At 42.7% G+C, this 7,500-nt stretch overlaps 2 long non-coding RNA genes across 2 annotated transcripts in view; one reads left to right on the top strand and one right to left on the bottom strand.

Annotated features, from left to right (window-relative positions):
• Window positions 1–3,803: 3,803 nt before the first annotated feature.
• LOC147007104 (uncharacterized) overlaps window positions 3,804–7,500 on the bottom strand; it is a 4,414-nt gene continuing 717 nt past the window's right edge. The window contains exons 2-3 of the long non-coding RNA XR_015054400.1: window positions 4,085–4,142; window positions 3,804–3,906 (exon numbers count right to left, since the gene is read on the bottom strand). This is a non-coding gene — a long non-coding RNA (uncharacterized LOC147007104). The remainder of the gene's footprint in view (window positions 3,907–4,084; window positions 4,143–7,500) is intronic.
• LOC147007105 (uncharacterized) lies at window positions 3,858–7,408 on the top strand. Its single transcript, XR_015054401.1, has 3 exons — window positions 3,858–3,994; window positions 7,030–7,091; window positions 7,182–7,408. It is a non-coding gene; the product is annotated as an uncharacterized LOC147007105 (long non-coding RNA).

A 7,500-nucleotide genomic window follows, 5' to 3' on the forward strand; every position in this document is an offset into this window, starting at 1 on the left:
CGTCATCCAATATGCCTCGATCCACATTACCACATATTATACATACTTCTCCCAAGTTTGATTTCAATCCTTCAGCTGTTCTCAAGTATCACATTCTTATCTGACATGACTTTTAACCTTTAACCTCTTGATGCTGAAATCTAATCAGTTCAGCTTTGCATCATAATATACACATATACCAAGTTTGGTCACAATCCTATCATTTTTTTTTTCAGTAGCATTATAACATTTTTTATTTTTTACCTTTCAGGACATCTCACCTTTGAACCCTTGCCCCCATAATCGAATCAGTTTATCTTTGCATCATGATACATACTTGTGCCAAGTTTATCTTAGATCCCTTCAAGCATTCTTAAGTTATCACGGAAATGAAAACCTATCACAGATGGACAGACACATGGACGGATACCTGGACGGACAAAAACAATTCCTCTGGCAACTTCGTCAACAGAGGCATAAAAATGAATTACAGCAAAATCTGAAATGAGGATTAACACGGTGCTGTACCTCCAATTTCCAAAATTTTTACGAACTAAGAAATATGTTTGCTGTTTTAGTTTAATCTCAAAAGACAGCACTGCAAGGACTGCCAAGCAGATCGAGAAAACCGAGTCAAGAGAAATTAAAACAGAGGGCACTCGAGTACTCCGAAGAGACTGAAAAACCAGGCTGAGTTTTCCTCCCTCCGTCCCTCTTCCTCCACCAACAGATGGTGCCTCTCACCATACCAACCTCAACACTTCATTCATTCCAGTTCAATGCATGTGAACCATCCATCATATGTTCGTACCCTACTCGACCAGGCTATTTTACTTGAATTTTCATGTTCGTGAACAATTGCAATTAAACACAAGAAAACAAAAATATATTTAGCAATCAAATTTATTTCCAATATTTATTTCACATGCAACAACACAGTACTGGCAAAACAGAGGATGCAACAAATATCGTATCATCATCATCATTATCATCAATCAGCTCCTGGCTTCCAAACTGGAAACTTGCATCCTCCAATGAAGCATCTCACAATGACTGGACCCTGCCAGAGATCTTTCATGAAATTGATGTTGAAGAGTTGTCTGTTCAGGGTGACAATGGGGTCAAAGGGGTTATGAGTTAGACTGAGTTTTCAAAAGTAATTATACAGTCAAGGCTCGTGGAAGAACTAATACACTGAACAGATCAGGACATAACAGGACAAAAGGAACAGCATAGAGAGGGGGAAACACCAACAGTGGAGTTGAAGGACAAAATAGAGGGAGACTTGAACAAACAATTGGTGCAGGGAGGAATGGGGGGCAGGAAAGGGGATGCACGGGGTGGACACGATGGATACAGAAGGAAACTCTCATGAAGGAAAAACTGGAAATTTGGAGTTTTGTTTGAAAAAAAAACACGAGTTAAAACTCGAGTTGGTGTTGATTGCAGAAGTTGCAGATGAGTCTTTTTGTGTTTGGGAGGAGGTGGGTAATTAACCAAGTGGTGACGTGAGTGTTCTGGTGTCTGGGTGGCATGAATGAAATGTGTCCCTGTGACATGAAGGTGGTGTTGCAGAGGAAGCATTTTTGTTTCTGTGTGAAGATGGTCAATATCAGTGAGTTGAGGACAGGCTGCGATGATTCTGAATGTGTTGTTGAGTGAAACGTGAGCTTTTCTGTGAGGAAGAGAGATTGAGACCCATGTTTGTAAGATTATTTTGCATGAGTGTGTCTGGGGACAGGACATTAAAATGTTTAATTGTTAATGGTGATGGTTCTACTTCTTGACACATCCTCACACCACATGCTGCCATGCTTAAACACATGCCTTGGCACTTTCAACAAAACCTCCAAGGTCACTCAAGGTACACCTTTGTTTTGGCAACCAGCAGCATCACTGATGTCTCATCATCTTGGCAGTTACAAGTGTTGGGCCATTGCTGTATCCCCATTTATTTGGGATACCTTGCAACATCCCACTACAGCGTGCAGGCAGATAAGACATCGACATTCTTGCCAGGGCTCGTGTGACCCTGCTGGCATGCATTATTTGGGCTGCAGCATCAATCTGGAGGTGTCGTAATCACCCGTCAGGCTTTCGTGCCACATTTGAATCCGAGTGGGAGCAGGGTCCAAATTGAGTGCCTGTGTGGTGGTGAGGAAACTCTTTTTGGACCCCTCACCTGCACCACAATGACAACTGATTATGTTGTGGATGTCTTGTACATGTACTCTTGCTTAATACTTTCCTTTCTGTTGGTAATTCTGCTCCCCTACTTTTGGATGGAGTGATGCTCGCAGACAAGAGATAGTTTTTTTTTTGTTTTTTTTTTCATCGGTTGGTTCGAGACATCTGGGAGCACATTTAAGATGGACTTGGGCCAAGGATTAGCTCCGGCAAACCCCAGAATAATTATGGGAATAATTGTGGCCGTAAAAGAAAAACGAGTGAGGACATGAAGTAAAAATTTTCAGGAAAGGAAGAGAACATTGAAAAGGTGAAACTCGAAGAATAAAGGAAAGATAAAATAAAAATATCCACTAATCATCCCAAAAATAAGAATTCTCATTCCCAACGCATCAACAACCAAATGTGTGATGTAAACAATCTGGAATCACACAATGACAGAAGGCAGATGGACAATGAAGTTTCATCATTCAAAGATTCCTCTCATCTGCGAGATGATGAACCAAGTGGAAAACTCACCTCACATGAGAGAACGTCTCGCTCCTCAAACCCATTTTTACTGTCCAGTTCACCTTCGGCACACCCCTCATTCACCCTCATCTCCTTGATCGAACATGTGTAATAGGAGATTAGACAGAGGGGAAGAAAGAGAAAATATGGAATTACAGTGAGATCTACAGAGGCTTGTGGTTGCACAACTCGGTAAAGTGAAATCTTGCTTGACAAACCAATAATATCTTCTCCGTCATGAAACAAAAAGCGAATACGTGATTGTTGTTGATACGATTTATTTATGTGACGTAATGGGACACAGATGAGGGTCAAACCTGTGACAGAGAAACGTACTGAATAATTATATGTCCATTTCATTGTGACGTAATCATGTCCTGCCACGTTGTGTCGAATGCTTTCCCCTGAGGATCAAACGTGGAGGTAACAATTTCAAAACCGGGTGAGTCCACATCCGGCAGCAATCACTGCGTTGAGATACAGGGAGTGTGTTTACAGTGTGTCATGCACACTGGGTAGTTTGGCACCAATTGTATTGATGGGTCAGCGAATGCATCGGTCCTGAGCAGGAGTCATTATCCAAGGACGTCAACTTATTGGCACATTACTTCTTCATTTTGTGGCTTGATAACATCTTCTGATCTTTCTTTGGAAACCTTTCCTCTCCTCACGTTAAAGAGCCATGTGAAATAGCAAATGGAATACCCTGCTTTGAATGTGTTCATTGATTTGATTCTTCTCATTTTCTGAATGGAATGAATTGTTAAAGAATGTGATCAGTGTGTTTTTGGATGATCCATTTGCTGGTGTCTTGGAAATACTTTCAAATTTGCTCAGAATGTGTTGTCACTTCCAAAACCTGAGTGTGCATGAGATGCATGTGCTGGATGATCATTGCATGATACAATTACGTCACGTGGAAACTTGCAATAAGGTGTTCTGCACATCCCTCGTACCAAAAAGGCCTTTGGAATGAAATCTGAAACAGTGCTTCAACAATTACGTTGCCATTTCTACATGTGTGTGTTGTTTTTATGGTGGAGGATAAATCAACAAAATGTATTCATCGCCCTCTCTCTCCCTCGTAGCAAACAGGTAAATATAAAATCCTCAAAAAACACTCTTACCTGCTCTGTGGGCAGATTGTTTTCTGCTGATTGGACATTGCGGTTTCAGGGTGGCAAGGTGGGAGAGAAGGTGCTTCATCTCCAGTCAGCAAAATATTTTTTCCTGGCATTGCAGTTTGATGAAAGGAAGGAAGAAGAAGTTTAAAGATGTCATTGAGAGAGCAGCTGTCTGATAACCTGCTGAGTGATTGGTGTTTATATTCAAATTATGCTGTGATTGGCTGTTTGATCAGCACTTGTTCGAACTCAACAGAATCAAGAATATAAAAACTGAAAATTACCTTCAGAAATTGCAGTGACGATTCAATAATAACGAAGAAAATCCGAAATTCAATTGGACTGTGGATGGAAAAGAAAGTGGAAGTAAAATTTTGTTGAATTTAGCAATGCTGTGAGATGATGTACGGCTTTGCGATCGTTAAACCGTGACCCTTCGAGAAGATGATCTTCCCATCAAAAAGGTGAACCAAAAATCACAACTTTCAATAAAAAAGACAAAATAATCAGGAATCTTAACAAATGAAAACCTCTGAAGATTTTCTAACTCACTCAATTGGTCACCTGTCATGAATTCTTGCTCCTCACTTTTAACATCAAATTCAAACACACACTGTGTGTGTGTGTGTGTTCCTCACTCAAACTCCACCTCATCTTGAATGTGTGATGAAAGAGACTCAGCAAAGGCTGAGGAAGAAACAATGAATGTTTTAATACAAACTCAACGATGTCTCATGGGATCAGAAATAGGGAAAGTCTTCTTGGGGCAGAAAGGATAAAGAGCTGTCGAAATCCCAGTTGCATTCGGGGAAGATACACCGATGGAAGAAAGGAAGGTGATGCTTGACAAATGTATTTGAATTTTAGGAAGCAGTTTCTCATTGGATGTTCAGAGAGTGAACAAAAAATTGGAAACATTAAAAGAATGTTACTTTTTGGTTGTTGAGCCACCACTTGCATCCAGCAAGGCATGGAGACGACATGGTGTGGAGTCAAAAAGGATGGAGAATTGCAGAACTGGAATGTGGCACCATTATTCCACAAGGAAGTCCTCCAATTCACGTCGGTTTGATGAAGGCAGAAACCGATTCATCAGGGGCCAACAAGACACCCCTCCCAGCAGGGAAGAAATTCTGCATCATGGGATGCAGATGATCATTAAAGATGGTAATGCAGCACGCTGCATCAACCCTGCCTTCTGATGGAATGAGTGGACCCAAGTGATGCCAGAAAAGCATACACCACACCATGATGAAACCGCCATAAGCTTTCAGTTTTGAAATAGGCACTCAGAGCTGTATAAATCCCTGGGTTGTCGCCACATGTGCACACGTCCAATCGTCGAGAACAAGGTGAAGGATGACTCATCAGATCATATCACGTTCCTCCACGACTCGGCAGCCCATTGCCTGTGCAACTCCTTGGATCACTGGCCCCACAAATGGGCATTGCCAGGTCTTATGATCAGTTTGTGCAGAGCATCCCGGCTTTGATTTTTAATCCTGTGAAGTTTCCTTCAGACTATTTTGGATGATACAGGATTCTCACAAGCTACATTGAACTTTTTACACTGTCCATCATTGCTCCTGTTTCACCTCGCAGTCCAGAATTATGCCCGTGCATCACGCTTGTCGAGTGTACGCTTCCATCCAATGTTGCCCTTTGATGATGATGTCTTTCCTTTGTCCCAGACTGACATAACTTTTGAAACATTTCCTTGTGAGATGTTCGCAATTTCCCCAGCCTTTGCCACTGAAGCGACTGCCAATCCCCACCAATATTTCCACCCCGTTAAAAGTCATTGAGGTGACCTCCTGCAGCCATACTGGCTCTAAATAGTAGACTTGAGCCGCAGTTGAGTTCATTCCCTCCCAACCACAAGTCTTCAACCACCATCAGGTCATCAACCACCCCCTCCCACCAAGTTCTCAAAGCTCCACCCAACCAATTATCCTAAAAAGCACCCCCACCCCACCACACCGACGAGAAGTGCTCAACCACCCTCACTCTTCTTCCAATTCTCTGTCCCCTTTCTGCCCCCCCCCACCGCAAATATCTGCCCTCCACTCCCCCTTTCTTCCCATTTTTAACAAGGTGCTCATTCCCGTTCGTTAAGAAAAACGATAAAAGTAAATATCGATGGGACAATGTTCAATTCGTAATTTCTCAAGATTCCCTCATAAGTTCACTCAATGATAAGAAAAAACAAACAAGGTCATCCGTAATGGGGAAAAATGTTGCAGGGTTGGACTCCACATCGGACATTCTGCTTTGAGTCACCTAACAATGAATGGAGGCCCTGATAATCATACATGAGATCAGGGCAGTCACTCTGGACTTATCTCACGCTTTTGATGCATTCTGGCATTCTGCCTTACTCTCCAAACTCTCTTCCTGTAAAGGCCAACTCCATACATGACTGAATGACTTCCTCCTCTCTCGTAACCTTTGTGTGGCATTCAATGGAATTTTTTCATCTCATCACCCTGTCAAGACTGGAATGCCCAAGCAGTGGGCCGAGTTCTATTCCTGATCTTCAACAATGATCTCGCTGACTCTGGAAAATCCTCTTTATCTATTTGCTGATGACTCCACCCTCTGCCGTGACATCAATTATCCTTCAGGAAGGCAGGCTGCAGCATCTGCCCTCTCTTCAGGCCTTGGAAAAAAATCACAAGCTGGCCAAAGACTTGGAATGTCTTTCAATCTGACAAATCTCACGCTCTTATTTCATTTCTCTCCAAAATTATAGTCTGACAAACCACACCTCTTGTCCCACCTCCTCCCGCAAATCTACTTTCTTACCAATCCTCTTCAGGAAGTTTATTCAATCAAGCTCCTGTGCTTCACTATCAGCAATGATATTTTTAGGGCAAACCACATTTCAAAGTTGGCCTCCGAAGCCATTCTCCGAATGACCACACTCCGTCATACAAAGTCCTTCCTTGGCACACCTGAACTCAAATCCACCTCCAAGGGCTTCATGAGCAGCTTGGTGGAGGACTTTTCTCTATCCTCTGGGCTGGTTCCCGTCTCACATCTCTCCCTGCTTGATGCTGTACAAACCAAGGCTTTCAAGATCATTGGAATTTCCCTCACTGAATCTGAGTCGAGGACGAACCTATGGCTGTCACTTCACTGCCGCAGACAGGTCAATGGTTTCTCTGTCTTTGACCACCTCATTTCTAGGATTGCACGTTCTGATCTTTCTGTGCTTTGTCACCCCCAGGTTTCTGCAGGGCTCACAAGGTCCACCATCAACCCCCTTCTTGTGAAACTATCAAAATCCAGGTCACTGCACACATCCAATCATTAGTTCCTCTTTTTACTTGCCTAAAGAATCAACTTCTATCTCCTGTTCAATCGCATTCTTCCTTCCAGGTTTTCAAGACAGCTGTTCGCCACCATCTCAGATCGTCACCATTTGAACAACATGATCTTTTCTGCCCTTGTTAACCCCGCCCAAATCCCTCCTCTGTTAAATTTTTCAGTCTTCCCTCCTGGGAGTTTCCTTGTGTCCATCTTGTCCATGCCATGCATGTTTTGCTTCCTGTTTTAGTCTGTTATATCCTAATGCCGCTGTTAGTCTGTGAAGAGCAGTGTGGCAGCTCTTCGACGGGCCTCGATTATGTGTACAAAAAAGACCCTTCAGACAGCGAAGACACTTTAAGATCCCTCAAACCTCAAAGACTCTTCAGCT

The sequence above is a fragment of the Eptatretus burgeri genome, unplaced genomic scaffold (genome assembly GCF_056783735.1).
Source record: "Eptatretus burgeri isolate ZD-2024b unplaced genomic scaffold, Ebu_testis_v1 Ebu_testis_scaffold_669, whole genome shotgun sequence".
In the NCBI taxonomy this organism is placed as follows: Eukaryota; Metazoa; Chordata; class Myxini; order Myxiniformes; family Myxinidae; genus Eptatretus; species Eptatretus burgeri.